The sequence below is a fragment of the Pan paniscus genome, chromosome 22 (assembly GCF_029289425.2).
Source record: "Pan paniscus chromosome 22, NHGRI_mPanPan1-v2.0_pri, whole genome shotgun sequence".
NCBI lineage: Eukaryota > Metazoa > Chordata > Mammalia > Primates > Hominidae > Pan > Pan paniscus.
Window position 1 is genome coordinate 36837818 of NC_073271.2, and position 20461 is coordinate 36858278.

General features: G+C 40.9%; 1 protein-coding gene and 1 pseudogene across 3 annotated transcripts in view; one reads left to right on the forward strand and one right to left on the reverse strand.

Moving 5' to 3' along the window:
* Nucleotides 1-20461, reverse strand: part of DSCAM (DS cell adhesion molecule) — an 827811-nt gene that overhangs the window by 726743 nt on the left and 80607 nt on the right. The window lies entirely within an intron of this gene.
* Nucleotides 16862-16936, forward strand: LOC112438105 (small nucleolar RNA U3; annotated as a pseudogene).

Genomic DNA, 20461 nt, shown 5'->3' on the forward strand with positions numbered 1-20461 from the left:
ATGTCTATCAAATGTCTGAGAAAGAATTCAGGATAATCCTCTTTAATTTCAGGGAGTCACAAGAAAATGTGGATGGAAAATGCAGTGAAATTTTGAAAAAATTTGAGAAATTTAGCAAGTAAATAGAAAAACTTTTTAAAAATCCAAATAGAAATCCTAATAAAGAATACAATAACTGAACTTATTAAAATTTATGAAAAGCTTATTCGAAATCTTCAATAGCAGACTTAACCCACAACCTCAAAGACAGAACATATAAAATTACCCAATCAGAGGAGAAAAATCTTAAAAAAAAGATTGAAGAAGGCCTATGAGAATTATGAGATACTATCAGGCAAACTAACCTCTATATAATAGTAGTTCCCCAGGAGATAAGAGAGAAAAAGTTCTAGAAAGCATGTTTAAGGAAATAATCACTAAGATATTCCTAAATCTGGAGAAAAAGGACAGTATCCAAGTATAAAAAGCTCAGAGATCACCAACCAAATTCAACCCAAAGAGAAATTAACCAAGGCACGTCATCAAATTATCAAAAAGCAAAGATAAAGAAGAAATACTCAAAGCAGCAAGAGAAAGAAAACACATCACATTCACCTGAGCCCCAGTGCAACTTTCAGCAGATTTCTCAACAGATACACTGCAGGCCAGAAGAGATTGGGATGATATATTCAAAGTGCTGAAGGGAAAGAACCTTGTAGCCAAGAATAGTTCACATGGAAAATGCATCCTTCAAACACAATGGAGAGATAAAGACTTTCCCAGACAAGGAAAAGCTGAGGAAATTCATCAACATCAGATCTGTCTTACAAGAAATGCTGACAAGAGTTCTTCATCTGAAAGAAAAGGGTGCTAATTTGTAACAAGAAAAGATCTAAAGGTATAAAATTCACTGGTAAAAGTAAGAATACAGACAAATTTAGAATACTATAATATTGTAATTGTGGAACGTAAACCACTTGGATCTTAAGTATGAAGACTAAAGAAACAATTATTAAAGATAGTAATTACAACAATTAGTTAAGAGTTAATATAAAAAGATGTAAATTGAAACATCAAAAATAAAAATGAACGTGTGTGGGATGGTGTTAAATGTAGTTTGTTTTTCTTGCTTTAATTTGCAGTCAAAGTTAAGTTGTTAATCAGTTTAAGATAACTTGTTTTAACTATAACATGATTTTAAGCATCATGGTATTTACAAAGCAAAAACTTATAATAGATACACTAAAAATAATGAGCATGAAATCAAAACATACTACTAGAAAAAAAAATCTCTCAAGGAAAACAATAAGAGATGAAACAAGGTAGAAAGGATCTATAAAACAACCAGAAAACAAGTAACAAAATGGCAGTAGTAAAGCCCCACCTAACAATAATAACCTTAAATGCAAATGAATTAAAATCTCCAATTAAGAGACATAGAGTGACTGAATGGATTTCTAAAAATGCCCAATTATATGCTGTCTACAAGAGATCTTTCACCTATAAAAACATGCACAGACTAAAGAGATGGAAAAAAGATATTCCAAACAAATTGAAGCAAAAAAAAAGCAGGAATAACAATATTTATATCAGATAAAATAGACTTTAGGTCAAGAATGGTAAAAATAAACAAAAAGACCATGATATAATGACAAAGGGATCAATACAGAAAGAGAACATTACAATTGTAAATATGTATGCACCCAAAACTGGGACTCTCAATATTTGAGACCCTCAAATATGTAAGGAAAACATTGATAGATCTGAAAGGTCTGTAGATTGACTATAATACAATAAGAGTAGGGAACTTTAATACCCCTACTTTCAGCAATGGAAAGGTTATCCAGACAGAAAACCAACAAAGAGACGTTGGATTTAAACAGCCTTCTAGATCAAATGAATCTAACAGACATTTACAGAACTTTCCACCCAATAGATTCAGAATACACATTTTTCTCAACAAGACATGATATTTTCTCCAGGATAGATTATGAAAGTCACAAAACAAGTCTTAAAAATTTTTAAAAAATCAAAATCATATGTGTCTTTTCTGACCACCATGGAATAAAACTAAAAATCAATAACAGAAGAAATGTTCAAAACTGTAAAACTTCATGGAAATTAAGCAACATGCTCCTGAGCAACAGAGGGGTTAGTGAAGAAATAAAAAATAAAATTTAAAAATTTCTCGATGCAAATGAAAATATGCACACAACATACCAAAACCTATGGGATATAGCAAAAGCAGTTCTAAGAGGGAATTTTACTGTGATAAATGCCTACATCCAAAATATAGAGAGATCTCAAATAAAAAATCCAATGTCACAACTCAAGAAATTAGAAAACAAGGACAAACTGAACCCCAAATTAGAAGGGAAAAAATAACAAAAATCAGAGCAGAAATAAACAAAATAGAGGTTTTAAAAACAATACAAAAGATCAAGAAAACAAGGAGGTATTTTTGTTTAAATAAAAAAAAAAAAAAACCTTAAGCTAGACTTACTGAGGAAAAAGAGAAAGGACTCAAATAAATAAAATCAGAGATGAAAAAGGAAACATTAAAACTGATACTACAAAAATTTAAAGGACCATAAGAGACTATTATAAATTTCTATATGCCAAGAAATTGGAAAATCTAGAAGAAGTGAGTAAATTTTGGACAGACACAACCTAGCAAGATTAAATCATGAAGAAATAGAAAATCTTAATAGACCAATAATGAATAACCATATTGAGGCAGTACTAAAGAATCTCCCATTCAAAAAACTCCCAAGACTTAATGGTAACACTGATAAATTCTGCCAAACATTTAAAGGAGATCTACAACTAATCTTTCTCACAAGAATTCTACCAATTCTTCCAAAAAATTGACAAGGAGGGAACACTTCCAAACTCATTCTATGAGGCCAGCATTACCCTGATCCAAAAATCAGAAAAGAATACAACAACAAAAAAGGAAGCTATAGGCCAATATTCCTGATGAACACAGATGCAAAAAATCCTCAAGAAAATACTAGCAAACTGAATTCAATAATATATTAAAAAGATAATTCACCATGATCAAGCGGGATTCTTCACAGAGATGCAAGAATGATTGAACATACACAAATCAATAAACATAATATTACCACATTAACAGAATCAAGGCCAAATCTATATGATAATTTCAATAGATGCTGAAAAAAATTTGATAAAATTCCTTCATAAAAATCCTCCAGAAATTGGTTATAAAAACAACACACCTTAATTTAATAAAGGTCATATATGCATATATGACAAATCCACAGAGAACATCATACTGAGCAGGAAACAGTTGAAAACTTCATTTCTAAGATGTAGAACAAGACAAAAATGCCCACATTCACTTTTGTTCAACATAGCACTGAACATTCTGTCCAGAGTAATTAGGCAAGGGAAAGAAAGAAAAGGCATCCAAATTAGGAAAAGAGGGAGTCAAATTTTCCCTGTTTGCAGACAATATCATCATAATTAGATAGATGGGTAGAGAAAAGCCTAAAGACTCCATCAAAAAAAAAATTAGAACTAATAAATCAATTTGGTAAAGGTGTAGGATATAAAATTAACATATAAAAATCAGTAGTGTTTGCTATATGCCAATAGCAAACTATTTGAAATTGAAATTGAAAAAGTAATTCCATGTACAATAGTTACAAGATATAAATAAAATGCCTATAAATAAACTTGACCAAGGAGGTGAAAAATCCCTGCAATGAAAACTATAAGATGCCAATGAAAGAAATCGAAGAGGACACAAAAAATTAGAAAGATATTCCATGTTCATGGATTGAAATAATGTTTAAAAATATACATATTATCCAAAGTGATCTACAGATTTAATGCAATCTCTATAATAAAAATCTCAATGACATTCTTCACTGCAATAGAAATAACAATCCTAAAATTCATATGGAAATGCAAAAGATCCTGGATAGCTAAAGCAATCTTCAGCAAAAAGAACAAAGCTTCAGGCATCACTCTATCTGATGAAAATATACTGCATAGCTATAGTAACCAAAACAGGATGACACTGGCGTAAAAACAGATACATTGATGAATGTGACAAAATAGAGAACCTAGAAATAAATATATGTATGTATATCCAAATGATTTTCAACAAAGGCACCAGAAGTACTCATTGGGGAAAGGACAGTATCCTCAATAAATGGTCCTCGGAAACTGGATATCCACATGCAGAAGAATGTAACTAGATCACTATCTCCATATTCAAAAATCAACTCAAATAAGATCAGAGGCTTAAGTGTTAGGACCATAACTATGAAACTACCAGAAGAAAACATAGAGGAAATGCTTCATGGAATGGGGCAAGGATTCTTTAAAGACAACCTCAAAAGCACAGACAACAAGAGCAAGAATAGACAAATGGAATTATATCAAATTAAAAATCTTTTGCACAGCAAAGGAAACAACAGATTGAAGAGACAACTTACAGAATGGGAAAAAAAAACTGTGCACTATGCATCTGACAAGGGATTAATATCCATAATATATAAGGAACTCAAACAACTCAATATCAAAAAAGCAAATAATTAAATTTAAAAATGGACAAAAGACCCGAATATTTTTCAAAAGCAGACATACAAATGGACAACAGCTATATGAAAAAATGCTCAACATCACTAATCATCAGGGAAATGCAAATCAAAACCACAATGAGATATCACTTCACCTTAGTTAGAATGGTTATCATCAAAAACACACAAAAAATTTAACAAGTGCTGGTGAGGATGTGGAGAAAAGAGAGCTCTTCCACACTGTTGGTGAGAATGTAAATAAGTATAGCCATTATGGAAAGAGGCATGAAAGATCCTCAAAAATTTAAAAATAGAAATAGCATATGATCCAGCAGTCCCATTACTGGATATAGATCTAAAGGAAACGAAATCAGTGTGTTGAAGGGATGTCTGTACTCCATGTTTACTCCAGCGCTGTTCACAGTAGCTGAGAGATGGAACTGACTTAAATGTGCATCTACAGAGGAATGTATAAAGGGCGGCCTGTAACTGTCTGAAACCTTGTTATTTCTCCCACGTAGCCTCTCCCCTCTAATCCTTCATTGGCTCCACTTTCTTCTTTTTTTTTTCTTTTTTGAGACATGTTGCCCAGGCTGGAGTGCAGTGGTGTGATCTCAGCTCACTGGATCCTCTACCTCCTGGGTTCAAGTGATTCTCCTGCCTCAGCCTCCTGAGTAGCTGGGATTACAGGTTCCCGCCACCACACCCAGCTAATTTTTATATATTTAGCAGAGATGGAGTTTCACCATGTTGGCCAGGCTGGTCTCAAACTCCCAACCTGAGGTGATCCACCCATCTCAGCCTCCCAATGTGCTGGGATTACAGGCATGAGCCACCATGCCTGACCTCATTGGCTCCACTTTCTCCCTCAGCCTCCTAGTCTCTCATTTTAAGCCGGTTTTTGTCCCCTCCACTCCACTGAACATGCTCTTGCAGTCACCAGTGGCCTGTGTTTTGCTGTAGCAGTGATAATTGACACTATTGATCATGCATGGTTTCCCTCTGATAGGAAGTTTCTTGCTGCTTTTTCTAAGTCTCTGTTGCTGGTTCCTACTTCCTGATTTCTACGTTTTGAAGTATCCCAGAACACAGTCTCTGGAGCTTCTTTCTTTCCCAGTCTCTTTGTACTCACTCCCTTTCTCCCTTTGATCTCACCCGTTCTGAAGGTTTTTAGTATCATCTCCAGGCTGGCAGCAACAAAATTTCCATGTCTGACCCAGACCTCTTATCTAAACTCCAAACTTCTACACCCAACTGCCTGCTCACATCTGCACCAGGATGTTGAATTTGCATCAGAAACTGAACACTCTTTTTACTGAGCCCCTGATCTTCCTTCCCTGCCCTGTTTCCCTCACTCAATGAGCAGTCCCTCTGCCATTCTAACTGCTCAGGCTACAGTCCTTGATTTCTCACTTTTTCTGTCACCTCAAATCCAACCTATCAGAAAATCCTACACTCAGCCTTTGTGATGCACCCAGCACGCTGCTCCTTTCCCCATGTCCACACCATCTCTCGTTAGAATGACTAAAATGACTCCCACCTGGAGCCCTCGCTCCAGTCCCCATGCCCCTTCAGCTCTATGCTCAACACAATAGCCAGATAAATCTTCTTAAAGCATAAGTCATATAATGCCACCCTGTTCAAGAACCTCCAACATCCTCTCTGTCCCTATCTCCCCTTCCTAACCCTGCTCTTGTTACACAGGCTGCTGCAGGCCTTGGTGTTTGCTGTTTGCTCTGCCTGAAAAGCCCTCTTCCACCCCCGCTGACATCCCCAGGACTCTATCACTTCATTTAGGTTTTCACTCAAGTGCCCCTTCTCAGCGAGACCGACTCTAGCCTATCTGAAACTCCACATCTCCCTTAAAATTACTCTTCTTCACTGCTTCAGTTTCTCTGCACTAATTACGATCTACTAGTCTACATATTCATTTATCTGATGCATTGCTCTCCCCCACCCACTAGAATAAAGCTACCTTAAGATGAAGGCTTCTGCCTGTTTTGTTCACACTGTATCCCCAGCAGCCAGAAACCATGTGTGGCACTCAGTATTTGCCTCGAAAATTTATTTGTTGAATAAATGAACAAACTACACACATCACCATGGATAAATCTCAAAGCAATAATGTTGAGAACAAAGCAAGTCCCAGAAGAACCCTTCCTCTGTGATTCTAATTACATAAAGTTCAAGAGCATGCACATCTTAGCAAAATATTACTTAAGGCTACAAACATGTGGTACAACTACAAAGAACATTGAGGATTAGTTAACAAGGAGTTCAGGAGAGGGGTCCCTCCTGTAGGGTGGGGTGGAGACGTGATTGGAGAGGAGCACACAGGGGCCTTTTCAAGGACACTCTTCTATTTCTTAAGTGGGGTTCTATTCATGTTTATATTTTGTGTAAAAAAAATTAAGTTACATTTTTAAAAGACAAAAAAAGACAAAGTTACATTTAAAAAAATCATTGAAGCAAGCAGAGTGCATCACCTCCTTGTAATCCAATATTCATAATATAAATGACCCCATCCCCATCTCCTCGGCCACTGATCTGATGCCTCTGTTCTGCTTATCCGCTGCATTACAAGCTCACTGTGCAGCAAATTCACACTATTCATTGTTAGCTCTATAGCCCAACTGGATGGCAAACATCCCAACAGACAAAACTCCAAGAAGAGTCAAAACAAGAATAAAGTGCAGGTCATCTTTTCTTTTGCACTTCTGACAGCACTTTGTACATGGTAATAATAATCTACCAATTAACTACATAAGCCACATGGTTTTATTACAGTGTGAAGCTTTGTATCCAGAAAGGAGAGAAGGCTCCCTAAGACTCTGTCAAGAGTGGGTGCTTCCTTTCTGCTGTAACCTCTTCTTTTCTCCAAAGCCAGCTCACCTCTTCCTCCTGACTGAGCACAGCTGGGGCCCTCCCCTAGGTCGGCTTAATGAGGTGGGGCCCTCCCTCTGGCTTGGAATCCACACACATTCCTGCAGCCAAATGCTACAGCAAGAGGCAGGGACCACGTTTAATGTTTTTCCTTAGGAAACTGACCTATGTCTCCACCAATATCTGACAATTTGGCAAGAGGACCAACAAAATTTGAGGTAATATGTGATAAAATATGCAGTTATTTAAAAAAATATTTTTATAGATTGGGTGCAGGGACTTGTGTTTGTAATCCTAGATACTGAGAAGGCTGAGGCAAGAGGAGCACCTGAGCCCAGGAGTTTGAGGTCACAGGGAGCCATGATTGCATCACTGTACTCCAGCCTGGGCATCGGAGAAAGACCCTGTCCAACAGAACAACAACAACACAAATAGTGTTCCAAAACTGGATAAGCATGCAGATGTTCAAAGGAAGCCCTGAAAATAAGCTCAATTTTAAAAAGCGGGGAGTAAAGAATTACAAAAGGAAGGAAAGGAGGAGAGAAGGGGAGAAGAGGGAAGCAAGGAGGAAAGGCAAGTGTTTTGCTCACTAGTATATCCCCAGAAACGTTTAAATAATAGACACTAAGCATTTGTTGAATGAATGAATAGATGAAATAGATGTGAAGCAATGTGAGAAAATATGGACTTACATGGCTAACACCCTGTCACGTGGCCTGCACCTGAATCTACACAACAGGCCCCTCAGCCTCCGCCATGTAACAGAGTTTAGGGAGCCCAGCCTTTTTCTTCTAACACCTCAATGCCAGACTTGGTCCATGTTGGACACCAGCTTATCTGTGCTTCTGGTACCCCAGAGGTACTTGATGAACATACTGTTTTATTTATTTAACACATATTTGGGGAGAGTATCTGCAAGGATTCCTCCAATGTAGTATATCAGGAGGTATTCCTTGGTCTGTTAGTTCCCAGAAAATGACCTCATTCTATGGAAAATCTGGTTGTCCATGGTTAGTCCAATGTGGTGACACAAAATGGAAATCCTTAAAACTAAAGAAAGAATTACAGTCATTTAATAAAGACAATGAAACTGAAACATCATGAATCATAGTTTAGGAAATCAATTTGTAATGAAGAAACATTTAGTATGGGAGAAGGGAGTGAGTAAATTATCTATGGAAAGATGAAGCAACACATTTATACAAAGTGTCAATAGATAAAATGGACACACCTTTAGATGTATATTATACTGAATTTAAACCACACACATTGGTAACAAATAGACTAATCCATTTCCAAACTAATTAGATTGCTGGGTGCACATTACTATCAGATTAGCCAGAGGTAGGCTTCAAACTAATGGTAGTAATTGCTTTTAAACAACCTTTAGATGAGTCCAGGCATCTTAAATGTCCTATTTATCTCCCTTTCCTATTGTAGAAATTATGCTATAGATCAGCCTAATGGGGGACCCACACCTAATAGACATACAAAGGACAATCAGAAGAGTCAAGAAGTAAAAAGCAAAAAATGAAGTTTTATAGAACGAATGAGGACAAAAATCTGAACCGCACCTGAAGTGGAGCTGGGCCTTGTCACCAACAAAACCTTACAGTGCAAGGTTCTGCAGCTGGCTGGCTTTATGACCTTGAGCTTCCACTTAACCTGTCCACACTTCCAGTTTTCACCTACAAATTGAAGGGGGTTGTGCAAGCATTTGACATTCTTTCAGTTGCTACGGGCAGTGAACCTATGAACATGACAGTGACAACAATGGCAAGAAACAGCCATGAGGTCTTCTTGTCATCAGGCAAGAGCCTCTTTTCTTGCTCAGACTCCGCTGTGGGGAGCAACCACACACCAGACCCTCCGACACATCCTCCGTGTTTCTGCCAGCTCTGCCACTATTCAAGTTCTCCTGATTTTATCAGCACCTGCTCTTGTTCCCCCATGCCCAGGACCACTACAATAGCCTCCTTTCTATTTTCTGCTAATCATTACTCCCCTAAAACACACAACAGGTGCAATACTTTTGACATATTAAATGTGTCTACCTTCAGAATCCCCCAGAAGGAGACTCTGTGACAGGGATTCAAGCAAAAGTAGTTTATGTGAGGTAGTTGGTTTCAGGAAACACAGGCAGGAAAGGAGGCAAGTGAACAATAAAAGGAAGACGGTCAATGAAGGGCACATTATAGCAAGTCGCCACTACGAGAAATGGCAGCTTCATCTCTTGGAGACACTGAGAACCAGAGCAGGACCCTGCCTCAGTTACTCTTCCTGAAAGCCTAGCTAGCTGAGGTTTACATCACCAACTCCGGCTGTCACTGGCCGTGGCTGCTCTCAGGAGTCAATCTCAGGCACTTTTACCTGCCAAAGAGAGTCCTTAGGTGAAGTGTTGCTACTGGGCAGCTGGAAGTGCTGCCAGGAAATGGTAAGGAGGTGAGAGGCTCCAGGCAGGCACCAACAGCACCGGCGACAACACCACTCATTTTTGTTTCTTAATTGTCCTGTGTCTCCTTCACACATGGACTTGATGGCAGCCATTGCTTCAAAGAAAGATACAGCCTAAAATAAAGACTCAGGGTTTTGCTCTGAGTTTCTGATTTGTTTCTCAAGTCTATGGTAAGCATTTCATTTGAAAGTCTGAATTTATAGGACAATTGAGAGGGAAGAGAGTTTTCTAAATTCCCAAAGCCTCCTTCTGCATTAAGGCAGAACAAAGCTTGGAGGTCTAATGATGGAGTTTTGCCACAAGACATAGTGTGAAGACTTAGAATATGGCTCAGGACAGAGTTCCCACAACATGGAAGAGGAAGGGAGATGATGCAGTGGGCAGGACATGGAGAGATTTGGGGGATAAGGATGAGGTTAAGATGTTGCCTAAGGGCCAGTTACGGTGGCTCATGCCTGTAATCCCAGCACTTTGGGAGGCAGAGGTGGGCGGATCATGAGGTCAGGAGTTCAAGACCAGCCTGGCCAACATGGTGAAACACTGTCTCTACTAAAAATACAAAAATTAGCTGGGCGTGGTGGTGCATGCCTATAATCCCAGCTACTTGGAAGGCTGAGGCAGTAGAATTGCTTGAACCCGGGAGGCAGAGTTTGCAGTGAGCTGAGATCACGTCATTGCACTTCAGCCTGGGTCACATAAAAAGGCTCTGTCCCCACCTGCCAAAAAATAAATAAATAAAATAAAAATAAAAAAGTTTTTAAACAGATGTTGCCTGGATTCTTGAGAGGAATCTTAGATTTGAGGGTGGGTATGGTTTAGATGATAGAAACTCTGGATTGGTAGGAGTGGAGAAAAGGAAAGGGAAGGTCTCCCCTACCCTGAGAGGCCACAGCAGAGTGAAAATGCTGCAATAAAAAGACAAGGCAGAGAGCAGGACTGAGGCAGCACCCTGGCCCCCCAAGATGTAGGTGAGTTGTGTAGGGGATTCCAAAGTTTATTGATGTGAATTTAAGAGCAAAATGAGATGCTCATACATCTTCTTGAAATGAGATATTCATATAGCTTCTATGGTAGACTATTTGCAAAAAATGGCTGCAATAAATTCTGTCATCCTTCATGCATGTCCTTTGCAATGTGACTTTGCTGCTCCCCTGACTTCTCTACTCCTAGAATCTGGTGTTCGCCATGCAACTGGCTTTAGTTACAGGAATATTGGCAGATCTGATGCAAGAAGTTGGGAATTAAATTAAAACAGCACTTATTTAGCAATTGCTTTATGCATGTCACTGTATGATATGGTTTGGATATGTGGCCCTGCCAAAAACTTATGTTGAAATGTCATTTCCAATGTTGAAGGTGGGGTCTGGTGGGAGGTGACTGAATCATGGGGGCGGATTTCTCATGAATGGTTTAGTGCCATCCTCCTGGTACTGTCACGATAATGAGTGAGTTCTTGCGAGATCTGGTTATTTGAAAGTTTGTGGCATCTCCCCCCTCTCTTCCTCCTGCTCTGGTCATAGGAGCTGTCTGCTTCCTCTTTGCCTTCTGCCATGATTCTAAGCTTCCTGCAGCCTCCCCAGAAGCTGAGCAGATGCCAGTATCATGCTTCTTGTACAGCCTACAGAACAGCGAGCCAACTAAACCTCTTTTCTTTATAAATTACTCAGTCCCTTTTTTGTTTGTTTGTTTGAGTTAGAGTCTTGCTCTGTCGCCCTGGCTGGAGTGCATTGGCATGATCTCGGTTCATTGCAATCTCTGCCTCCCAGGTTCAAGTGATTCTCCTGCCTCAGCCTCCTGAGTAGCTGGGATTACAGGCTCCTGCCACAATGCCCAGCTAATTTTTGTATTTTTAGTACAGACGGGGTTTCATCATGTTGGTCAGGCTGGTCTTGAGTTTCTGACCTCAAGTGATCCATCCATCTCGGCCTCCCAAAGTGCTGGGATTACAGGCATGAGCCACCACACCCAGCCCAGGCATTTCTTTATGGCAATGCAAGAATAGACAAATACACTGTACTAAACATTTCATATTTTAACTTCTTTTATCCTACAACTCACAGCCATAGGAGGGAGGTATTATTATTCTTATTTTATAAATGAGGAAGCTGAGGCACAGAAAGCTTGGTCAAAGGCCATACAGTTTGCACGTCTTAGAGGTAGTATTGCAAGCCAGGCGATATAACTCCCAAGTCTGTGCGATTTATCTCTAGAATATTTACAATTCAGCCTGTAAGGAAGATTGCCCATCAAATGGTCATATGTGTGTGTGTGTGTGTGTGTGTGTATATATATATTTTATTTTTATTTTTATTTTATTTTTTTGAGATGGAGTCTTGCTGTGTTGCCCAGGCTGGAGTGCGGTGGCACAATCTCGGCTCACTGCAAGCTCCACCTCCCGGGTTCACGCCATTCTCCTGCCTTAGCCTCCCGAGTAGCTGGGACTACAGGTGCCCACCACCAAGCCCGGCTAATTTTTTTTGTATTTTTAGTAGAGACGGGGTTTCACCATGTTAGCCAGGATGGTCTCGATCTCCTGACCTCGTGATCCACCCGTCTCAGCCTCCCAGAGTGCTGGGATTACAGGCGTAAGCCATCGTGCCCAGCCCATGTGTATATATTGTTACTCTTCCGCATATATAAAAGGTCATGTCACTCAGCCTCTATGGTAGACTATTTGCAAAAAAATGGCTGCAATAAATTCTCTCATTCCTCATGCATGTCCTGTGCAATGTGACTTGGCTGCTCCCCGACTTCTCTACTCCTTGAATCTGGAGTTGGCCATGCAACTTGCTTTAGTCACAGGAATATTGCCAGATGTGATGCAAGCAGTTGGGAAGGGCATGAGCATTGTGGCTTGCTGGGACATGGGTCCACCACCTGAGTACTAGGCTAGGCTAGTCCACCAGAGGGTAAAGAGCATGTGCTGAGGCCCAGTTGTGCCTGCCATCCGATTTGAAGCCCAGACACTTAAGAGAATCAAGAGAGTGCCTCTCCTCACTAGAAGAGCCGCACAGCTGCCCCCACAGAATCATGAGAAATCATAAATGTTTGCCACTTTGGGCCACTAAGTTTTGGCATCAAGTCTTGATTGAGTCCTCCCTATGTGTGGAGTACTGTTTCATGTGGGGGAATACACGTATATCCATCACAGTGGACAGAATCGTGTCCCCCTAAAAGATAAGTTCAAGTCCTAACACCCAGCACCCGTGGATGTGACCTTATTTGGAAATAAGAACTTTGTAGATGTCATCCAATTAAGATGAGGTCATAATGGATTACCATGATCTCTAATTCAATGACTGGTTTTCTTATAAGAAGAGGAAAATCTGGACAAAGACCCAGAGAGGCAGATACAGACCCACAGGGAGAACACGGTATGATAGATACGACAACAGGGACTGAGAAGGCAGCCACCAGCAGCCACAGAGAGATGCGGAGCAGACTCCCACCAGGAGCTTCAGAGGGAGACCACCGTGTTCACACCTTGACTTTAGACTTCTGGCCTCTAGAACTATGACAAAATAAATTCCTTCTGTTTTAGGCCACCCAATGTGTGGCACTTTGTTACGGCTGTCCTAGGACATTAGTATATATTCTGAGAGATGCAGAAAAAGGGACTGGGAAAAAAAGAAAGAGGAACACAGAATAAAGACTTAAAACTGTGGCAGGTGCCTGTAGTCCCAGCTACTTGGGAGGCTGAGGCAGCAGAATGGCGTGAACCCGGGAGACGGAGCTTGCAGTGAGCCAAGGTGGCGCCACTGCACTCCAGCCTGGGTGACAGAGCAAGACTCTGTCTCAAAAAAAAAAAAAAAAAAAGACCTAAAACTGAGATACAGAGGACAGGAGGTGTGGTGACTGCTGGCATAAAGTGGAAAGAATTTAGTTACATTATTTTCTTATTTTGGGGGGTCTATTTATGGTTTTCCTTTGAACCCCTCAGGCCAACTCCAGTTTTGTCATCAGCTGCTTGCTTAGGCGAGGATGAGGGGGGCAGCTTGGTTTCTTGGGGAAGCTGGGGGCTAACCTGGCTCCTAAAAGGGCCTCTACCCCAAAACTTCACACCCCAAATGGTCTTGTCTTCCTTCCCGTCATGACACACTTGGTTCAAGAGAAATGGGATTCTTTAGTGGGCCTGATGAAGACCCTCATGCCCTGACAGATGATACATAGTAGCATCTTAAAGATGTTAAGGATGACTTGATTTTTAGCCCTTTATCTGACCCACAACCATTTATTCTTGTTAATAGATCATCATAAATAAAGAACACAAGTGTGCTTGTGACAATCCTTAGAGTACAGGGATCCGGACTGCACAAGGCTGCCTGGAAGGGGTGTGAAATGGGGTAGTGAGGAGGCACAAAGAGGAGAGGGAGAGAAGGGTAGAGAGAAAGGACACATAGCTCCTCCCAGCCTGGGGCCTTTGCTCTTAGCCCCATCCTGTCTCATCTCCTGGCATTGAGTCTCCCAGTCCATCCAAGAGGATTCCAGGTTGGATTCCACAGTCCCCAGGCTCTCAGCCTCCCACGTGCTCCAAGCCTATCCTGAGTGCCCATCTCACTCCCGCCACTCTCCATGACCCCATGCATCAGGACTCCTCCTTGCCCCCAAATTCTCCAAGCATCATGGTCACCTAGAAGCCGGCTCTGCTTTGAATTCCTCATTGCCCCTGGAATCTTTTCAGGTTGGATTACATCTTTTCAAGCCTGAATAAAAAAACCAACTGAATGATCTTTAAAGTGCACGTGACTCCCTTGTGCCCTTCTGATCATGGATAAATACCCATATCCCTGGGGGCAGCCTGCCAGCTGGCCTGCCTATCTCTCTGTCCCCCAGTCAAGGTGCACCTGCAGGCTGATTATGCACATCACTACAGCGGGGAGTGGGCTGTCCAGACTCTTCTGTGCTGCCCTCAGTTTGTTGGGTTGATTGCTGGGGCTGGCCTCGGAGAACTTGCTAAAGGAGCATGAGAACCATTCTGGCTTCAGTCCAGGACTTCAAAGCCAGCTCCCCATCCCTCCTGCCATCATCCCATGAGCCTGCCCCTGGCAGCAGTCATTGCACAGCCTGGGGTGCCAGTCTTTGCTTCCCTCCTTTTCCTTCCTCACTGCCACCTTCTATCTCCATCACTGTCCCAGATGAAAATGCAGCCATCGCCCTCCACACATCAAAAGGGGGAGGTGTCAAGAGGGGCATTCATCTTTTTGCCTCCATGAAGAATCAGGAGCTGTATTGGATATGTTCACATTTATTTATTTATTTATTTATGAGACAGAGTCTTGCTCTGTCACCAGGCTGGAGTGCAGTGACAGGATCTTGGCTCACTGCAACCTCCACCCCCAAGGTTCAAGCAACTCTTCAGCCTCAGCCTCCCGAGTAGCTGGGACTACAGGTGCATGCCACCACACCCAGCTAATTTTTGAAATTTTTTTTCATTTTTATTGTTTTTAGTAGAGAGAGATGGGGTTTCACCACGTTGGCCAGGATTGTCTCAATCTCTTGACCTCATGATCTGCCCACCATGGCCTCCCAAAGTGCTGGGATTAAAGGCACGAGCCACTACACCCGGCCACATTCACATTTATTGATTCAACTGGCCCTTGCTTCACACCTGCTTCAAATATTTCAGAATTCCTCCTGTTTTTTACATCATGAAACTGAGGCTGAGAGGGTGACGTTAGCTTGCACGGGAGCCACAGGTCATACTGAGTGGAATTTGTGTTTGATTCTGACCTGCCTTACCCTAGAGACACTGTCTTTCTATCCAACTGCAGAGGTCCTGGGCACAGGCCAGTCAGGGAGTAAGAATGGGCCATTTAACAAGCATTCATAGCCACCAGCAGTCACTGCTTTGCCAGTTTCAAGCAGGCAAGAGTCAAGGAAGCCTCAGCAGCTGTGGCATTTTGCCACCCAGGTAGAGGAACTTTGCTTTCCTGCAAATCTCTCCTCCTGTGATCCTTGACTGATGCCTGGCTTGGCTGTGCTGTTTTTCTGGGAAGTTAGATGTTATTCTCATGCCAGGTCTCTGGCTACAGCTCATGGACTGTGCCTGGCCTCCAGAATCTTCCCCTTTCTGCACCTGGCACCAAGCCTTCTAATACATCCCTTCACCTTCCCAGCTGGGACAGGGTCCCCAAGACACCTCACTGAGAATCAAGACGATCAGTCCCCATAGTGTGTGCATGTGACACTGGGGAGCCTGGAGCTGATGCACTTACTTATAATCACAACATTCCCAAAGCACAACTTGGAGTTTGGCTCTTTGCCTTCCTTCTCCTGGAATGCAACAGTCATTGTTGAATTTCTACCCTCACCTAACCAGGCAATTCCTTATGGAAAGAGTCAGTCTGGTATCTGAACTCAGTGAATGACTTCAAGTTAAACCCAAGGCTGCAGCCATGATCCTTCCAAGTAGTGGACTTTATCATCCTTGAGTCTGGCTCATCACGAAGATGCAGTTTTGCTAAATCTAAGTACAGCTCTTGTCTGCTCCAAGTCTCCCAGCTTGGTACCTGTTATCAAATGTTTTTAGCAGAGAGTCTGTTTCCTTATCTTTTCTAGCTTCTAGAATCTACATGTATTCCCTGGCTCATGGCCCCCGCCCCCTCTATTTTCAAAGCCAACATAGCATCTCTCTCTCTCTCCCTCCCTCTTTTTCTCTCTCCTCCACCCCTCCATCTCTCATCTTATATTTGAACACAGATGTGCACTACAGGGAGAACATCATGTGATCATGAATACAGACATCCACCAGCTAAGGAGAGAGGACTGAAACAGATCTTTCCCTCACAGCTCTCAGAAAAAAAAAAACCCTGTTGACACCTTGATCTTGGACTTGGAGCCTACAGAACTGCAAGACAGAGCAAACTTCTCTTGTTCAAGCCTCTCGGTTTGTGATGCTTTCTTAACAGCCCTAACAAACTAATACAGAGAGAAACGATCCCAATTAGAGAGTGCCCTTGTACATTTACTTTTTTAAAAAAGAACTTATCAGAAGAGTACTTTCAGGGATCATTTCTATAGTTCATTACTAGAGAAGTTTCTCTAAACATGTAGAGCATCAAAACCGCACAACTACATGCAAACTGAACAACCTGCTCCTGAATGACTACTGGGTAAATAACAAAATTAAGGCAGAAATAACCAAGTTCTTTGAAACCCATGAGAACAAAGATACAGTGTACCAGAATCTCTGGAACACAGCTAAGGCAGTGTTTACAGGGAAATGTATAACACTAAATGCCCACATCAGAAAGTGGGAAAGAAGTAAAATCAACACCCTAACATCACAATTAAAGAAACTAGAGAAGCAAGAGCAAACGAATTCAAAACCTAGCAGAAGACAAGAAATAACTAAGATCAGAGCAGAACTGAAGGAGTTAGACACATGAAAACACCTTCAAAAAATTAATGAATCCAGGAGCTGGTTTTTTGAAAAGATTAACAAAATAGATAGACCACTAGGTAGACTAATAAAGAAGAAAAGAGAGGAGAATCAAATAGACACAATAAAAAATGATAAAGGGGATATCACCACTGATCCCACAGAAATACAAACTACCATAAGAGAATACTATAAACACCTCTACACACATAAACTAGAAAGTCTAGAAGAAATGGACAAATTCCTGGACACATACACCCTCCCAAGACTAAACAAGGAAGAAGTTGAATCCCTGAATAGATCAATAACAAGTTCTGAAATTGAGGCAGTAAATCAATAGTCTACCAACCAAAAAAAGCCCAGGACCAGACGGATTCACAGCCAAATTCTACCAGAGGGTACAAAGAGGAGCTGATACCGTTCCTTCTGAAATTATTTCAAACAATAGAAAAAGAGGGACTCCTCCCTAACTCATTTTATGAGGCCAGCATCATCCTGATTCCAAAACCTGGCAGAGACACAACAAGAAAAGAAAATTTCAGGCCGATATCCCTGATGAACATCGATGCAAAAATCCTCAGTAAAATACTGGCAAACCGAATCCAGCAGCACATCAAAAAGCTTATCCACCATGATCAAGTCAGCTTCATCCCTGGGATGCAAGGCAGATTCAACATACACAAATCAATAAACAGAACCAATGACAAAAAATACATGATTATCTCAACAAATGCAGAAAAGGACTGATAAAATTCAAAACACCTTCATGCTAAAAACTCTCAATAAACTAGGTCTTGATGGAACATATCTCAAAATAATAAGAGCTATTTATGATAAACCCATAGCCAATATCATACTGAATAGGCAAAAGCTGGAAGCATTCCCTTTGAAAACTGGCACAAGACAAGGATGCCCTCTCTCACCACTGCTATTCAACATAGCATTGGAAGTTCTGGCCAGAGCAATCAAGCAAGAGAAATAAATAAAGGGCATTCAAATAGGAAGAGAGGAAGTCAGATTGTCTCTGTGTGCAGACGACATGATTGTATATTTAGAAAACCCCATCATCTCGGCCCTAAAACTCCTTAAGCTGATAAACAACTTCAACAAAGTCTCAGGATACAAAATCAATGTGTAAAAATCACAAGCACTCCTATACACCAATAATAGACAAGCAGAGAGCTAAATCATGAGTGAACTCCCATTCACAATTGCTACAAAGAGAATAAAATACCTGGGATTACAACTTACAAGGGATGCGATAAGACCTCTTCAAGGAGAACTACAAACCACTGCTCAAAGAAAAAAGAGGGGACACAAACAAATGGAAAAACATTCCATGCTCATGGATAGGAAGAATCAATATTATGAAAATGACAATACTGCCCAAAATAATTTATAGATTAAATGCTATCCTCATCAAGCTAACATTGACTTTCTTCACAGAACTAGAGAAAACTACTTTAAATTTCATACGGAATCAAAAAAGAGCCTGTGTAGCCAAGACAACTCTAAACAAAAAGAACAAAGCTGGAGTCATCATGCTACCTGCCTTCAAAATATACTACAAGTCTACCATAACCAAAACAGCATGGTTCTGGTATCAAAACAGATATACAGACCAATGGAACAGAACAGAGGCCTCAGAAATAACAGCACACATCTACAACCATCTGATCTTTGGAAAACGTGACAAGAACAAGCAATGGGGAAAGGATTCCCTATTTAATAAATGGTGCTGGGAAAACTGGCTAGCCATATGCAGAAAACTGAAACTGGACTCCTTCCTTAAACCTTATATAAAAATTAACTCAAGATGGATTAAAGACTTAAATGTAAAACCTAAAACCATAAAAACCCTAGAAGAAAACCTAGGCAATATCATTCAGGACATCGGCATGGGCAAAGACTTCATGACTAAAACACCAAAAGCAATGGCAACAAAAGCCAAAATTGACAAATGGAATCTAATTAACTAAAGAGCTTCAGCTCAGCAAAAGAAACTATTATCAGAGTGAACAGGCAACCTACAGAATGGGAGAAATTTTTTGCAATCTACCCATCCGACAAAGGGCTAATATCCAGGATCTACAGGGAACTTAAACAAATTTACAAGAAAAAAACAAACAACTCCATTAAAAAGTGGGTCAAGGATATTAACAGACACTTCTCAAAAGAAGATATTTATGCAGCAAAAAAAAAAAAAAAATGAAAAAAGCTCATCATCACTGGTCATTAGAGAAATGCAAATCAAAACCACAATGAGATACCATCTCAAGCCAGTTAGAATGGTGATCATTAAGAAGTCTGGAAACAACAGACGCTGGTGAGGATGCAGAGAAATAGGAACACTTTCACACTGTTGGTGGGAGTATAAATTAGTTCAACCATTATGGAAGACAGTGTGGCGATTCCTCAAGGATCTAGAACCAGAAACACCATTTGACCCAGCAATCCCATTACTGGGTATATACCCAAAGGATTAGAAATCATTCTACTATAAAGACACATGCACATGTATGTTTATTGCTGCATTATTTACAATAGCAAAGACTTGGAACCAACCCAAATACCCATCAATGATAGACTGGATAAAGAAAATATGGCACATATACACCATGGAATACTATGCAGCCATAAAAATGAATGAGTTCATGTCCTTTGCAAGGACATGGATGAAGCTGGAAACCATCATCCTCAGCAAACTAACACAGGAACAGAAAACCAAACACCACATGTTCTCACTCACAAGTGGGAGTTGAACAATGAGAACACAGGGACACAGAGAGGGGAACATCACACACCGGGGCCTGTCAGGGGTTGGAGGGCAAGGAGAGGGAGAGCATTAGGAAAAATGCCCAATGCATGCAGGGCTTAAAACCGAGATGATGGGTTGATGGGTGCAGCAAACCACCATGGCACATGTATACCTATGTAACAAACCTGCACATTCTGCACATGTATCATAGAAAAAAAAGAAAAGAACTTGTCAGAAAGTTCTGTGAAACCAAAAGTACTTACTATAATTGTTGGTTTGGAGAGGCAGAGGAGGTAGGAGAGGGTGCTGAGGGCATACTTTCCTAACCAATGTCATTGCCATGAAGATTTCTGAGGTCTCTGGCTCCTTCTTCCATGCCCAATTCCTTGCGCAGAGCAACTTGGAGGCAAATCATGAAGGCACTGCCTGGCCCAGCCCCTGGCCCTGGAGGA